At 37.9% G+C, this 17,202-nt stretch overlaps 1 long non-coding RNA gene across 2 annotated transcripts; it reads left to right on the plus strand.

Annotated features, from left to right (window-relative positions):
• Positions 1-7,420: 7,420 nt before the first annotated feature.
• On the plus strand, positions 7,421-16,083 carry LOC139192805 (uncharacterized). Of its 2 annotated transcripts, none has more exons than XR_011577216.1 (4): positions 7,421-7,946; positions 8,038-8,146; positions 10,813-10,897; positions 15,157-16,083. It is a non-coding gene; the product is annotated as an uncharacterized lncRNA (long non-coding RNA). The 2 variants fall into 2 exon arrangements; XR_011577215.1 differs by having other exon boundaries at positions 15,960-16,083.
• Positions 16,084-17,202: the final 1,119 nt, after the last annotated feature.

Below are 17,202 nucleotides of genomic sequence, written 5' to 3' on the forward strand. Positions count from 1 at the left end.
GGAATATGCGCGTGTGACCATTTGGCTTCACATGTGAGACAACTTGCTACCTTGAAGAAATTGGGGCTGTAAACACGGGAATTCCTGCGATGAATGAGAGAAGAACACGTGTACAAAATAATATTTGTATTAATGATTTAAGGGTTACAATCTCTTCTACAAATTTAGCCTCTGATTCTATCTTTGTAATGCGTAGATTTGTTGATGTTGTTGATCCAAAGGGTCGTCGGGGCTTGATCTTTAGGATGAATGGATGATGAATGATAAACACTTTCTTCAAGAGTTGTCGGGGCTTGATCTTGAATTAGTGGAAGTTTCTTCAAGGGCCATTGGAGCTTGATCTTGAAGGAGGATTTTGACAAAGAACGAAGAGGGCTTTCTTGATTCTTCGGGATTTGCTTGAAAGCTTTAGAGTTTCGAGGCTTCAAGGCTTTGGTGTGGTGTGAATTCTCTTCCAATTTGGGAGTAGAGAAAGTGTATGTAAAATCCTCCCTATTGCTTGATGGAGAAGCCTATTTATAGGCTTTGAGAATGAATCGCCACCATCCATTTGTTTGGTGAAGTAAGTGGATGTTGTAGGTGGATGAGTGTATGATGTAGGTGAAATAAATAGGGGTTGAAATTTTAATACAATTGTCAATACTTATTTCACCGAAATTTCAATGTCTACAGGGGGTCCACAATAAAACCAATTGGTAATATAGGAAATAACTCAACTACTTATAAACACATGCAAAGTTCTTCTTTTCATTAACGTGGAATGCATTCTCAACAGATCCTCCATGACTGCAACATGGGAAAACACTAAAAGAAAAATCTTATGCACCATGTGTCACACTCTGGTGAGAAACAGATTTCAAAATATATACAAAAACTTCAATAAAAAAAATTGTATTATTGGTGTGGCATCTTACTAGTAGTCTAGTATATATTAATTAGCTTCTTTTTTTTTTTTTTTTAAATAGCATATGCCAAGTCTTGCGCAGCTTTTGTGTAGATGCTTCAAGGGAACAATATTGCATGGGTGTCTTTTCTTTCCTTTCAAAACAAAGAAGTTTCAAATGTATAAAACACATATAAACACAAATCCATCCAGTTTGAGTGGTCCTCGCCTCACTCCTCATGCTAGTGTGTCTACTTGATGCTGTATCCTACTTGAAGTATGTTAATTATTTTATACCAAAATCCACATGAGCCCATAGCTCTCTGAAATTATTTCCTTTTAATTGTTGAATTTTTCGCTGCACATCTAATTTTCAATTATCCAGTAGATATTATAAATCGGAACATAGTAAAATTTTGACCATCCTCCTCTAACCAATGTTCAACAAAAAAAAAAAAGACTTCCTCAAACTAAAAACAAGAACAACTCACATGTCTCATGTTAATATACCCTACCAGCGTCACATGAGGTCATAGAATTCCAATAAATTTTTTTTTTAACAAACGATAGTATTTACACTAAGGGATGGAGGAGTGAGCTAAGTCTTATGATGGGTTTACCATAATAATGTAGTTCAACTTCACATTTGACGAGAATCGAATTTAAGACCTCTCATTTATAAGTGAAGAGAGATACCACTAGACCATAATGCTAAGTGGTAGAATTCAAATAAATTGAAGTGGGATATACTATTGTAATCCTAGGATGGAGATATAGAAATGCATATAAGTTATCATACTTGCATATCCACCATTTGAGCAAGGGCGGAGCTACCTAAGGCCCAGAGGGGGCATCCGCCCCCATTCAGATTTTTGGGCGATGAAAAAAATTGTCATGACAATTAAAACAACAATTAAATTTTTGATTTTGGTTCTGAATATTCCACGTTTTCTAACCTAAATCAAACTCAATTGAACTGGGGGTTTCATAAATAGATTGGATTCAACCGATGAAGTATCATAACTTGATATAAAAATTTTACTGTGCAAAGTATTTTATATGAATTTACTTCATCCATTCGTTTGTGGCATTACTATTTAAAATTTAACTTTTTAATTTAGAGATTTTTCATTGTACTTGACCCTCAACAACTTAACACCCATTATTTTACTTGGTTGTTTTAGGACGCCCCCAGTCAAAAACATTTCTAGCTCCGTCGTTGCATTTGAGCAAGAGTCTTGTAAAATGGTACAACAGTTGAAATAGCGCTCGTGGAGAGCAGCATGGCTCGACACAATCATGATATGAATGTCACTAAGGACCTACTAAAAAAAATCCTTGACTTGTGATGTTTAGTGAATATAATGAGGAATACTAGTAACCTTCTTATTCTACTCTTAGGGCTCTTCCTTCTATCCTACAGAATGAATAATATTGTACAATGATTAGAACCGTCTATTTTATAGGTCAGCCTTCAATGATCAAATTTGCAAGATACCAATCAAATCCAAAAATCGTTTAGTCATCTAATGATTATCCAATAAATAGTTAAACCATATTATTGAATTTTATTTTTATTATTCATTATACAATGAATTGGTAATAAACTCGTCATTCACTAGACCATAGTATTGAATCGCATTATGCTATTGAGTCATATACATAAAAACCAAACAACATTAATTGAGTTTAACGATTTTTGATTTGGTTAAATTTTTGTAAAATTGATGATTAAAGGGTGAACTAGAAAGTAAGCAGTTCCCATCTTTGTGCAACATTGCAGAATGAGAATGAGAACCAAGAAGGTCCAACTGAGAAGGATAGTAGCCTCTCATAACAAAATATGTAAAATATAGGTGACCAATTTTATGAAATAGATAAATACATGATTATTTGCAATCACATCAATAATAAATTTCTCATTGCTAATGAGATTCTCTAATGGTTCCCCAAAATTAATGATGCAAAAGTCATATTCCGAATGGCTGCAATGAAAAAGAATAGGCAGACAAAAAGCTACTTTCACAGGACAGGATACACAAAATCACAGAATGATGGAAAAGTCTTTATGATACATAAAAATCTTCTCTAATTGGAACTTAGAAGTTACTTAATCTTGAAATAATATTGGATTAATATATATTAGCCATTTGAGCAAATATGGGATCGAATATCTTATACTATTCCACGTATCTATTCTATAGACTTAAGCCAGTAGATTAATCAAGAACCTCATACTGTCAACATGAAACAAGAATCAGGTCCATCATGCCCTATTTGAACTTATACATGCATGATATGCTTCTCCAGCTTGTCTAGAATTGAAATAGAAGAAGGAAGAAAGGCAGCCGCCAACCGGAGGAGGTTATGGCACAGGAGTTACGTAGTAGTAACCTCAAGGGACTATACAGGAAGTTCAAGCCACACTTCCTCATGCTTTTAGCACAGATGGGATATACATTTCTGTATTTTATAACTGAAGCGTCCTTCAATCATGGGATGAACCCTCACGTCTACATAACTTATCGACATATTGTGTCTGGCATAGTGATGCTCCCTTTTGCTTATTTTCTTGAAAGGTATCTGTATGTGTGTAAAGTTGCATTTATACTTGCACACGGCAACATTTTTTAGTCTGATAGCCTAACAAAATATGTTAGATTGTCTGATAATAAAATATTTTCCGATTCTTCATACATGTTAATTTGTGAATCTTTTACCCTCCTCCTGCAGAAAAGAGAGACCAAAGCTCACATTTGCTCTTTTCTTGCAACTCTTTTTACTTTCTTTTCTGGGGTAAGAACATGTAGAATTTTTGAGAAAAAGAACATGTAGAATTACAACCCATATATGCTTCTGTTCAAGACTTAAATTAAAACGCTAATTAAGCTCACTTTTTCCTTCTTCCTTTCCAATGGTTATAGGGTGGGTTTGACATTAAACATGTACTTTGCAAGCTTAAGATACACCTCTCCGACCTTCCTTGCATCAATGGTCAACACCATAGCTTCCCTAACCTTTGTAATTGCAGTTGTACTGATGTTAGTAAGCCTACTTATCCATATATAAATCCAAGGCATTAATTCACATTTTATCCTATATAGATTACTTTTTCAGGTTGGAGGTTCTTTACCTTCAAAATTCTCGAGGGTTAGCAAAAGTTTTCGGTACCCTGTTCTCCTTAGCTGGTGTGATGACCATGACATTGTACAAGGGGCCTAGTATTAGAAATTTATGGCCTGCACTATTCCATGTTGAAGGAAAATCCTCCATCCATGAGAACTGGTTGAAGGGTTCTATACTAACTGTTGCAAGCTGCATAACATGGTCGGCATGGTACATCATGCAGGTTTCACCCCTTACTCAAAACTGTACTTACAAATATACATATATATGTCGAATTGTTTTCTAATGGAGTAATGAAGTTAACTGAAAGTGAGATGTTATTGTCTCTCCAAAAAAGTTATCATATTTTCTCTGACCTAAAATTTTAAAAGTAAGCTGTGAAAAAATAAGCTAAAGAGTGTAAAATGACTTTTTTGGAGTGCTAATAACAATGCTCTGACCTAAAATTTTAAAAGTGTAGTGATAGGATTTTTAACGTCTATGCAAATAGGGTCAAAATCACATGAAATACTTGCAAAAATACAAGGATATTGTAGTATAGATGCTCATGCAAGGTCATTTTCCTCAAGGACTATTTGGATAATATATGTAGAAACAATTCCTAATCAAAATACTTAGTATTAAAACTTGAGAAAATAGAGTTTGAGATTGGGTAAATTAAAAACGAATTTTAATTAAAAACTAATATAATCGAAGAAAAGATTTTTAAATACCAATTTATAAAGGCACTAGGGTTCCACCATCACCTAACGATCATATGAATTTCTACCAATTACTTACGATTTACACATGCCACTTCGAAGGTTAGATTTTCCTAATACATATTCTCCTCTTGATATTCAAGCAAAAACGTATATCTAACATGCAATCCGTCTGTGATATTCAGATCAAATATGAACATGCAAGACTCATTAAGTTTTATGAAAACCTTTTGAAGAACCATGCAACCCCTAAGAACGTGATATTCGTCTTAAATGAAATTACAATTATCAATCACAAGAAGCAATACTCAATCCTCCGGTGATATTCCGACCGAATTGCATCCAATTACTTGTCTAAACATCCTAATGGTGGCCAATCGTCAAGATAATTAGATAGTTTAAAACAGTGATCAATAATTCAAAGTGCGCATGCAATCAATCGTAAGCAATTAAATAAAAATTACATATTCATGCTAAGGCTCAAGGCTTTGCCCTAGCAAAAGGAATTAGTTATGCATATTCATAACTAAAATCATAGAAAATATTATTAAGAAGAAAAGGAATGAAAACACCTTAAAGTATAAAATCTCCAATAACCCTAGCCAAGTTCTTTGTCTCTGAAGTTGAATAATAATCAGCGTAGTGAAAAATTGTAGACGGCCAAAGCCATATATTTGCTCAGCCCCCACAAACCCTAAGACATAGGTTTTTTTATTTCAACTAGGAGACTAAGAAAAATAATAAAATATTTTAGAAAATAAAACCCTAATTAAATTAGGAGAATCTGCCAAGTACTTGTCCAGCCATGTTTTAGCCTCAGATCTCCTCCAAATCCGGCCCAAGATAGCTTGTTTTAAAGATAAGGACCTTCCGAACATATCTCCAGAAGGCCACGAAACCATCCGAGGTCATCTTGGGCTCGAAAAACGCAATTTAAGCCCATAAACGTCATTTTCCAACACCGCGCATCGCTTCTTTATTTTATCGCCAGAAAATAACCGCTTGATGGAAAAATCCCAAATTTTGATACGACCAAGCTACGTGACTCACGAACGTCTTCTAATTGGAATTACTCCAAAATTCGTCCATTTGGCCACGTTTTGTTCTAGAGGAAGTCGAAAGTCCTATATTGAAAATACAATTCAAAGTATCAATTCCAAAATATTAACCAAAATATACTAAGAATAGGGTTAAATATATAATATAAAATTCACTTATCAAAATACCCCCAAACTTAGCTTTTTGCTTGTCCTCAAGCAAAATAAAACTAGAAAACAAAAATAAAAACTAACAAATTGGACACTTAACTAAAACTTAGCTAAAACAAATTCTCACTTTCAAGTTGCAATCCATAGAAAATGTTAAAAATCAGAACATCTTTTCAAAAGTTCCAACCAATCCCACCACAGAGTCTAAGCCATTTAGAATCAATTAGAAAAGAATTCACAAACTTCCTTTGGTGTAAAGTGAACCAACATAGTTAAAGAGACTCGACCAAAACTCTTACCTCTCATCCCTTTATTCATACTTCACATATATTAACTTTAAATATAACTATTTTTCTTTTTCTCTTCAATTGTTTCCATTTTTTTTTTTCAGTAACAGTAGTGGTCGTGCAATGTCGGTTCACTTAAACTTTCTATCAAACCCATGTAGCGAGCTTTAGGTCAATGACTCCCAAACCACTAGGGCTTTAGGGCACTAGGTGTAGAACACCCCTAAGGACTTATTAACCCGAGCTGGAAAGGCTACAAAACCAACTAACCACCCTGCCTCATGCCAAAACTCTACCGTTTGACGCGAGAATCACTGCTAATTAGGCAAGACTGGTCCGGTTACTAGGCAGAACCTTGGGTGAGACAATTATTACTTTATAACACATACTAACTTTACTTTATTTAGAACAAAAATAAAAATACACTTGGACAAAAAGCAAGTGTTTCAATCTCACTCCCCACAAACCATGTTGGTGTGATGTGCAATTGTCAAAGTATAATTCGTGAATTGGTGTCTAAGTAACGATAAATAGAAAAGACTCTACTGTGGAATTAATCTTTACCATGTCCATTTGTTCTAACGTTTAAAATACTCTATGGATATTAGCTTAAAAACGAAAAAATTTAACTGACACAAAATAAAAACCCTAAATTTTTACTACTTTCCCACCCCCAAACTTATTTCACACTTTGTTCTTAAGGTGTAGAAAAGAAATATAAACTACAAAAAAATTGAAAAGCAAAACTAGAAAAGAGAAAGCAAAAGTCTAGACCAAAGAATTAAAAGAAAAAGGAAAATAGGAATGAAATGAAAGAAATTAAAAAAAATGAAATAAATAAGAGAACAAAAAAAAAAAACAATGAAAAAAAAAATCACCTGACGTAACAAATTAAAAAGTCCACAAACCAAAAAGCCGAAAGGAACATTGGATTCCTATGTGAAATTGGCATGGCATGCAGCTGGCATGTGCATTGGAAAGTGGTAATATGTGAGTTCCCATGGCTGAATAAGAAAAGTCACGAGCAGTCCTTGTCCTTGTCAGTCAATGAGCCCAAACGGCTCTTTTCTGAGTACCGAAGCTAGAGCCAAACGGCACTGTATTTTCCCAGTTCAAAATAACCCTCTCGGACAGAGACACAGGGCCACACGATGAAAACACGTGTCATACATCCGTGTAATAAACTTCTTAGGATTCCAATAGAGACGCTGAAATGTGTTACAGTCGCCCATTATGTCAGATGGCATTTAGAACCCCTAGACCACATTATTTCTCGCAAGCTGCACCTCCATAACATATCTCTCTCTCTTATCTCTCAGAAGTTCAGAACCCATTTCTCTCCAAAATGAAAAGAAAATTTTTTGTCTCTCTCTAGAAAATCCGAAGAGACTCACGGAGCTCTCAACACTCGCAGCCCTCTCATTTCTATGTACCCTGCAAATAGGAGTCATCATCTGCACTGGAGCTCGGTTGTGAATCCTGAAATTCTAAAGGTAAAAAAAAATCGTTCCATGCTGTCATTTAGTTCCATTGAGCTTATTTGCATGGAAAAACAAACAGCAACTAATGCATGCATGCCTTTGTTTCTGCGAGAGGACTTGGATCCACAACAAAAGAGAGAGGCAACAAGACACCAAATTTTTGTGAGTTAAAATGTGTGTAGACGGCTCACGGATCTGATGTCTGCAAAGTAGAAACAGAAGCAAAGCGTGTCAGACCCACAGATCCGAGCATAAGAAAGGTAAAACTCCTGGCGTGAAATGAGTGTCGTATGGCCACGGAGAGTTCAAGGTCACTGCCTAACCCAAAGCTCTGTCTCTCTGTGCCTGTAGGTGACTCGGATCGAGTGGAAATCCGAGAAAATAGGGCTCAAGCTGCAAATGTAGTCGACCAAAAATAGCAAAGCAAATCGCTAAGTCAACGCGACCTGGGATCGAAAAGGTATAAACACCCATCTCTGCTGGAACCATGTTGGATATAGAAACTTTGTGTAAATGAGTAAAACACCATGCATGCATTATCTTCTCCCCATGATAAACCCAAAAATTTTCAGTGAGGTGTAATCTGGAGATCTGTGAAATAGTAGTTCCCAAGGTGAGAAATTGGTGTGTGTTGGCATCCGATTGATGAGATAGATAGCTGTGGCAAAAGCTTCAACCCAATAAGACTGAGGAACCTTGGATGCTGCTAGGAGAGTTCGAGCAGTTTCAACCAAATGTCGGTGCTTGCGCTCAGCACAACCATTTTGCTTAGGTGTGTGGGGGCAGCTTAACTGATGAGAAATGCCTTGTTCTTGAAGAAACCAGATAAACTTGAGACTCAGAAATTCCCCACCAGAATCAGATCGCAAGATAACAATCTTAGTACTGAGTAAAGTTTCCACCAACACTTTGAATTGCACAAATGTATCAAAGACATCAGATTTAGACTTGAGAGGAAAAAACCAAGTATACTTGGTGTAGTCATCAACAAAAATGAGATAATAGCGATATCCATTAACAGAAAGGAGTGGTGCAGGACCCCATACATCAGTGTGCAAAAGCTCTAGAGGCCTACTGGATGTACAAGAAACAGAAGCAAAAGACAACTTGGAACTCTTGCCTAGAGCACAACTGGAGCACACAGATTTATTTAAAGCACTGGAAACTGAAATACAAGAATGAGTTGCTAGTATACGAAGAATGTTGAGAGCAGGATGACCCAATCGATGATGCCAAGTCTGCGGGGAAGCTTTAGTAGAAGCAGCAAATGCCTTTTGATTACCAGCAATAGAAGATGCATGAAATGGATAGAAACCAGCTCTCACAGGACCTTTAAAAAGAGTTTTCTCCGAAGAAAGATCCTTCACAATGAAGTGAAAAGGATACAAATGAATAGAACACCAATTATCAAGAATAAACCGATTTGCAGAAATCAAATCTTGCTTAAGATGAGGAACATGCAAGACATTGTTAAGATCAAAACAATGAGAACCAGTATTAAGTGTAGAAGAACCAGAATTGAGAATAGGCAAACCTTTGCCATCACCAATGTACACTTGCTTAGGTCCAGTGTAAGGCTCAGGATTCTGCAAATTGGTGGAGGAATGAGTCATGTGCGAGCTCGCACCAGAATCAAGAAGCCAAGTAGAAGGGGTAGAGGCATGATAAGCAGCCGGAGAGTTCTTGTTACCAAAATTGGGATTCATGCGCTGAGGACACTCAACAGCTTCATGATCCAATTGGCGACAAATTTGACAAGAAATCTTTCTGTGAGAATTGTTGTACTGAGAACGAGGACCACGATTGTAACGAGGATTACCCTGAAACCTGCGATTGAATCGTTGATTGCCCTGAAAACCTTGATGATTCCGCTGTGAACCACGATTTGTGTAATTGCGAGATTGAGAGAAATTGCCACGATTTGGAGGACCATAGGATTGAGAAGAAGAGCCGTTCTGAGTAAAGAAAGCTTGCGGACCAAAATCACCAAGAGGTGTGGGAAGAAGACCAGCAGAAGCATTAAAAGCTTGAACGGGAGTAGAAGGTGAGGTTTTCTTGCGAGCAGTCAGTTGAAGCTCCTTACTCAAAAGCAGCCCATGAAGTTCATCAATAGTGGTTGAACCCAGGCGAAATTGGATTGCATCAATGAAAGACTCATACTCAGAGGGCAAACCATGTAAAATGACAGAAATCAACTCAGAATCTTCGATTGGAGCGCCTGCATTGGCAAGAGCATCTGCAATTTCTTCAATTTGTTGAAGATAGAGCGCAGCCGGAGAATCACCCTTCGTGATGTTACGAAGACGAGAACGAAGCTCATGAATGTGCGATTGCGAAGCCGTTGCAAGTCGCGATTCCAATTTGGACCAGAGCTCACGGGCCGAATTAACTCCAACAGTGTACGGAATTAGGGCATCCGAGAGAGTAGAATTGATCCAAATCAAGATATTCTGATCATTCTCAAACCAAGTAACATACTGAGGATTGAGAGTAGAAGTTTGAGTACCCGAGGAGTCAAGAAGGTATTTCGGCGGAGCAGACATCGTGCCGTCAATGATTCCGGTGAGATTGTACCGGCGAAGGATGGGAGCGAACAGAGCACTCCAGGTGAGATAGTTCGTCGATGTGAGCTTGATCGGCACCATAGATCCAATATTTTGGATCGTAATCGACGATGTCGTCGAGGAGAGAGAAGAATTAGGACAAGAATCAGATCCAGAAGAAGGAGATCCAGCCATGGTGATTACTAGGGTTGGAAGAATCGAAGATTAAGAAGCGGGAGATTTCTAGGGTTTGAAGATTCGAAGAGAAAGAAGCGGGAAGCAGAAGGAGAGGATCGGCTGTCGTAGGACTTAGGCGAGTGATACCATATTAGGAAAATTATCCTATCATTTTCATTAACTCAATAAGGTTACACCCTAATGCCTTATATACTAGTTAGTCACTAGTATTAGATAGCTAACTAATTACACCTTCATCAACTCATCACTCACTAATTACAAAACAACCATAACTACCTTAACTGTTTACAGTTTTACCCTTATTAAAACTTATTGAAACTGGATCACCCCAAAACATATACACCTGTTTCCACTGGAACTCATACACTTGATTGTTCTGTTGCAGGGAAAATACCCCAGATCGGCAAAGGAAACGTGATGACAAAACCATTAGCTTACACTGAAGAATGGCCGCTTAGCAAAATAGAGAGGTATAACATCACATCCCTGCTTGTGTATGACAGATCTGCTACTGGATTTATGATTCCGTCTAAAATGATCTCTTTGTGCATTAATTTTTATTTGTCTTGTTTGCTGGCTGCATAAAAATCAGGTGGTGAAATCAGAGATAAAAATGTAGAAGATACTATCGGTAAAATAAAACAAGTAAAAGCAAAGAATGTTTTGTTTTTGTTGTTTTTTTTTTGTTTTTTTTATTGGTACTTTTAATGAACATGAAATGCAGCTTAGGAATTTAAATGCAGCTAGAAATTGAAAGTGATGAAAGAAAAATAAAACAAAGTAAAGAAAAAGTTAGAAAGTTGGGTTGCCTCCCAATAAGCGCTTTATTTAAGGTCTGTAGCTAGACGTTGCAGAAATCTGGTGGCTAAGTCATTGGATCCCTCAGAGTTAATGACTCGCGTGCTGTGTCATAGGGTGATTCCAAGTATGGTTTGAGCCTGTGACCATTGACCTTGAATTCATGACCTGTGACCTCATTTTTTATCTCCACAGCCCCATGCGAATAAACCTTAGTGACCATATAGGGCCCTGTCCAACGTGACTTCAGTTTGCCTGGAAACAACTTTAATCTGGAATTGAAAAACAACACCTTTTGCCCTGTGTAGAATTCCCTGCGAAGGATTTTATTGTCATGAAATGCCTTAGTCTTGTTTTTGTAGATTTTTGAACTTTCATATGCATCATTACGAATCTCATAGAGCTCATTGAGCTCCAACTTACACTTCTCCCCAGCTGAATCATATGCAAAATTTAGCTCCTTAATGGCCCAAAACGTCTTGTGCTCTAGTTCCATAGGTAAATGACATGCTTTCCCATACACAAGTCTAAATGGAGACATCCCAATTGGGGTTTTAAAAGCTGTCCTGTAAGCCCACAGCGCATCATTTAATTTTAAACTCCAATCCTTACGTGTAGAGCCAATTGTTTTCTCCAAAATCCGCTTTAATTCTCTGTTTGAAACTTCCACTTGACCAGAGGTCTGTGGATGATAGGGTGTGGCCACGCGATGAGTAATCCCATACTTTGCTAATAAAGCATCAAACTGTTTATTAATAAAATGTCTCCCCCCATCACTAATAATTACACGTGGAATTCCAAAACGTGGAAATATAACCCCATAGAGGAATTTCAGTACCACTGATCCTTGATTAGTTGGTGTTGCAATTGCCTCGACCCATTTAGAAACATATTCCACAGCAACTAAAATGTACTGATTCCCATGAGATGATGGGAATGGTCCCATGAAATCAATACCCAAACATCAAATAACTCAACAATTAGAATACTCTGCTGGGGCATCTCATTCCTGGTGGATTGGTTGCCGACTCTTTGACACCTGTCACAAGCTCTGCACCAATTATGTGCATCTTTAAATAATGTAGGCCAAAACAACCCACTTTGCAGAATTTTCTCTGGTGTCCTTTTCTGTCCAAAATGGCCCCCACATGCATACTAATGAGCAAAACGCAAAACACTGTCTTGTTCAGCCTCAGGAATGCACCTGCGAATAATCTGGTCGAGACAATACTTATATAAGTATGGTTCATCCCAGAAATAATGCTGGACATCAGACAAAAACTTCTTTTTCTGCTGAAATGAAAAATCGGGATGCACAACACCCGTTGCCAAATAGTTAACAAGATCAGCAAACCAGGGTGTATTAATTTGGGCAGCAAAGAGCTGCTCATCTGGAAAACTCTCACTCAATGGTAGAGAATCTGCCTCCTTAGCTGCTGGAATAATTAATCTGGATAAATGGTCAGCCACCACATTTTCACTGCCCTTCTTGTCTTTAATCTCTAAGTCAAATTCTTGGAGTAAAAGAACCAATCGAATCAACCTAGGCTTTGCATCCTTCTTAGACAACAAGTATTTTAATGCAGCATGATCAGTATAAACAATTATTTTAGCTCCAACCAAATAAGACCGAAACTTCTCTAAGGCAAACACAACTGCTAATAATTCTTTCTCTGTGGTAGCATAGTTAAGTTGTGCATCATTGAGTGTACGACTTGCATAATAAATGACATGGGGAAGCTTGTCTTTCCGCTATCCTAAAACTGCCCAAATAGCATAATCAGACGCATCACACATTAATTCAAATGGTAAACCCCAATCTGGTGCAGCAATGATGGGTGCCGAAGTTAGGAGTGATTTCAACTTGTTGAACGCTTCTAAGCAAGCCTCATCGAAATTAAATGTTGCATCTTTAGCCAATAAATTGCACAAAGGTCGGCTGATCTTGGAGAAATCCTTGATGAACCGACGATAAAATCCTGCATGTCCCAAAAATGATCTAACACCTTTGACTGATGTAGGGGTGGCAACCTTGCAATCACATCAATTTTAGCTTTGTTAACTTCAATGCCTTTGCTAGAAATTGAATTACCCAAAACAATTCACTGTTTCACCATAAAATGACATTTTTCCCAATTCAGCACTAAATTTGTTTCGTGACATCTCTCAAGAACTAATGACAAATTATGTAGGCACCGATCAAATGAATCTCCAAACACAGAAAAATCATCCATAAAAACTTCCACAATTCTTTCAACCAAGCCAGAAAAGATACTCATCATACAACGCTGGAAAGTGGCGGGTGCATTGCATAATCCAAATGGCATCCGTCGATAGGCAAATGTCCCAAATGGGCATGTAAATGTTGTCTTCTCTTGATCTTCCGGTGCAATTGGAATCTGATTGTACCCAGAATAGCCATCCAAAAAACAATAAAAAGCCTTACCAGCCAATCTTTCTAACATTTGGTCAGTAAACGGTAGAGGAAAATGGTCTTTTCGTGTACCTGCATTTGGCTTCCTATAATCCACACACATACGCCAGCCTGTAGTTAAGCGCGTAGGAATAAGCTCATTGTTGTCATTTTTAACTACTGTCATGCCAGTACGTTTAGGAACAACCTGCGTAGGACTCACCCATTTACTGTCTGAAATACGATAAATCATACCTGCATCAAGTAATTTCATAACCTCTGTTCTGACCACCTCCTTCATAATTGGGTTAAGACGGCGTTGAGCATCAATTGTTGGCTTCTCATCGTCTTCCATTAAAATTGTGTGCATACAGATTGCTAGGCTAATACCCTTGATATCAGCAATTGTCCATCCTAGTGCATCTTGATATTTTCTCAAAACACGAAGCAATTTATCTTCCTCTGTGGGAGTTAAATCAGCTGCAACTATAACTGGCAGCGTTTCTGCAACCCCTAAATGTACATATTTGAAATGTTCTGGTAAGGGCTTCAGCTCCAATTTTGGTGGTTGCTGTATGGACGGCTTAAGGGGCTGTTTTGGCTCCCCTAAGCTCTCGTAAACATTCCTAAACCTTGGCAACTGTATGGGCAGACTGTCCAATGCGTGAATGTACTCAAGAACACCTTCATCTTCAGAATCTGTCCCAATTTCCCCTTGTAAAACGTGCAGCAACTGATCTGTAGTGGAATTGGCATAAAAACTATCTTGAACCATACTGTCTAACACATCAATGCGCATACAATCTTGCTGTTCAGCAGGACGTTTTGCTGCCTCAAACAAATTAAATACCACAGATTGGTCTTGAACTCGTAAAGTTAGCGTTCCAGCTTCCACATCAATTAAAGTTCCAGCTGTTGCCATAAACGGCCTTCCTAAAATGATAGGTGTTTGAAGGTCTTCATCCATGCCTAAAACCACAAAATCCGCCAATAGATAAAGATTATCAACCTTAATAATAAGATCTTCAATAACACCTCTTGGATAAGTGATTGAACGGTCAGCTATTTGAAGTATAATTGATGTAGGCTTTAAATCTCCTTGTCCCAATCGCTGGAAAACAAAAAAAGGCATCAAATTAATACTCACACCCAAATCAATTAAAGCACTTTTAAAATCAGAATTTCCAATAGTACAAGAAATATTAAAACTCCCTAGATCTTTTTTTTAGGTGGTAGTTTGTGTAGCAAAACTGCACTGCACTGTTCTGTCAAAACAACTTTGTCCAAATCTGCAAGCTTCTTTTTGCTGCTACAAACATCTTTCAGAAATTTGGCATATGATGGTATTTTCTTGATTGCATCCAGCAATGGAATGTTGATTTGAACCTTGGATAATGTCTGCATAAAATCTTTAAGTTGCTGATCTCTTGTTTTAGGAATTACACGTTCAGGGTAAGGTAGTGGAGGATCATAAACACGCTGAGAAATCTGATTTGGGACTGTTTCTGTATTGTGCAGATTCTGTTTTTCTGCAGATTTGTCAGGTTCTGCTGCTGGCATTTCAGATTCTGCAGTAATCTGCACTGCAGGCAGATTCTGTTCAGTACAGTTTGCACGATTGTCATAACTTTTTCCACACCGTAAAGTCCGAACAACATTGCAGTCTTCATGTCCTCTTGGATTAGGCACTGTTTGACTAGGAAATTTGCCTTTTTCTCTGTCTGAAATCTAGGCAGCTAGCTGCCCAAATTGTTGCTCCAAACTTTTAATTGATGCTTCAACATTTTGAATTCTTTGATTGCTGCCTTCCATGAATGTTTGTGTTGTAGCTGCCAATTTAGAAAGTTGATCTTCCAAAGATGGTTTTGGTGGCACAAAAGGCTTTTGTACATACTGGAATGATTTTGAATTATTTTGATTATCACCCCATTTGAAATTAGGATGATCCCTCCATCCTGGATTGTAATGATTTGCATATGCATCATTCCTAGGCCTTTGATAGCTGTTCATCATATTAACATGTTGCTCCACAAGCTCTAGGTAGGATTCTTTATGTGGACAGGCCAATATGTTGTGTGTAGCCATGTTGCAGATAGTGCAAACTGTTGCTGCAGGTGGCTGCTGCTGTGTAGAATTTGCTATCTGTTGTAGAATAATATCAAACTTGGCATCAATTTTCTTCTCCATTTTTTCCATTTGTGCAGACATATTAGGGGAACCTGCTGATAACTCAAAAATGCCCCTTTTCTGTGAATGTTCTGCTGCCCATTATTGAGATTCTGTAGCCATTGTATCAAATAATTCAAATGCTTCTCTTGCAGATTTATTTGACAATGAACCCCCAGCTGATGCATTAACATGGCTTTTGGATGTAGGATTAAGCCCATCAAAAAAAATATTTATTTGTGTATCTGGATCAATATTAACATGTGGACATTTTATATACATCTCTGTATATCTCTCCCATGCTTCATGAAATTCTTCGTTTGGCTTTTAAGTGAATGTCATAATCTCCCGCTTGTAATTCAATGTCTTGGATGCCGGATAATATTTGTTCAGGAATCTTGTATGCAATTGTTGCCAAGTAGTAATACTATTAGCTGGTAGAGTGAATAACCAAGTTTCTGCCTTATCCTTCAAAGTAAAAGGAAAAATACGTAACTTAATAGCCTCGGCAGAAAAACCCCTGATCAAGATATTTTTGCAGCCTACGATAAATTTTGCAACATGTAAATTCGTATCCTCGTTAGGCAGCCCACGAAAAGTAGGTAAAATTTCAAGCATATGGTGCTTGATCTCAAAAGCATCGCCATCTTCCTGGGCATGATACACAATACAATTAGGAACATCGTTGGCTCGAGCAGCCAATGACTCTCTGAGTGGCCTGCCTGCAGCAGGCAATTGCAACGCCATTGTGATTTTACTGTTCACAAAACCAGCAAACAATTCTTGCAGAAACGTGTCTTGCAATGCACAATCCCAAACCAAATTATTTTCTCTCCTCTGTCTACGCAGTGTACGTTCAGGTTTTGGATCAAACTGTGCAATCTGGGCAGTTCCTGATCTAGTTTGGACCATGCAATTCACAGAATCTGCAATAACCAAGGAACCAAGACATGCTTTTCTCACCATGTGAATGTGCCTTTTATAGGCATTCTTGGCTTGCTCACTGCCCTCGCTGGGCGATGTGGGACTCGACCAAGGAAAAAAAATAGGAATTTCGGCCGAAAATCCACACCCACTTTAAACGGTCATAATTTTGTCAAAACTCAACAAAATCAAGCAAGACAAAAACGAAAGTTGTAGCCCTCGAAGAGATGAATAGAATGGTACCTCATACGACGTCTGAATCGTCGTGGTTTGGCCGGAAAATGCCTCGAAAGTCACTGAGGTCGCCGGAAACTGGGTAAGATTCAAATGAGTATAACTTTTTCAATACTCAACGAAATTGAGTGAAACAAAAATGAAAGTTGTACTACTCGACGAGACGAAGAGATTGATACCTTGCACGCCGGCCAAGTCGCCGTGGTTTGGCCGGAAATTGCCTCGAAAGCCACTGAGATC

This window comes from Malus domestica, chromosome 16 (assembly GCF_042453785.1).
Source record: "Malus domestica chromosome 16, GDT2T_hap1".
Taxonomy (NCBI): domain Eukaryota; kingdom Viridiplantae; phylum Streptophyta; class Magnoliopsida; order Rosales; family Rosaceae; genus Malus; species Malus domestica.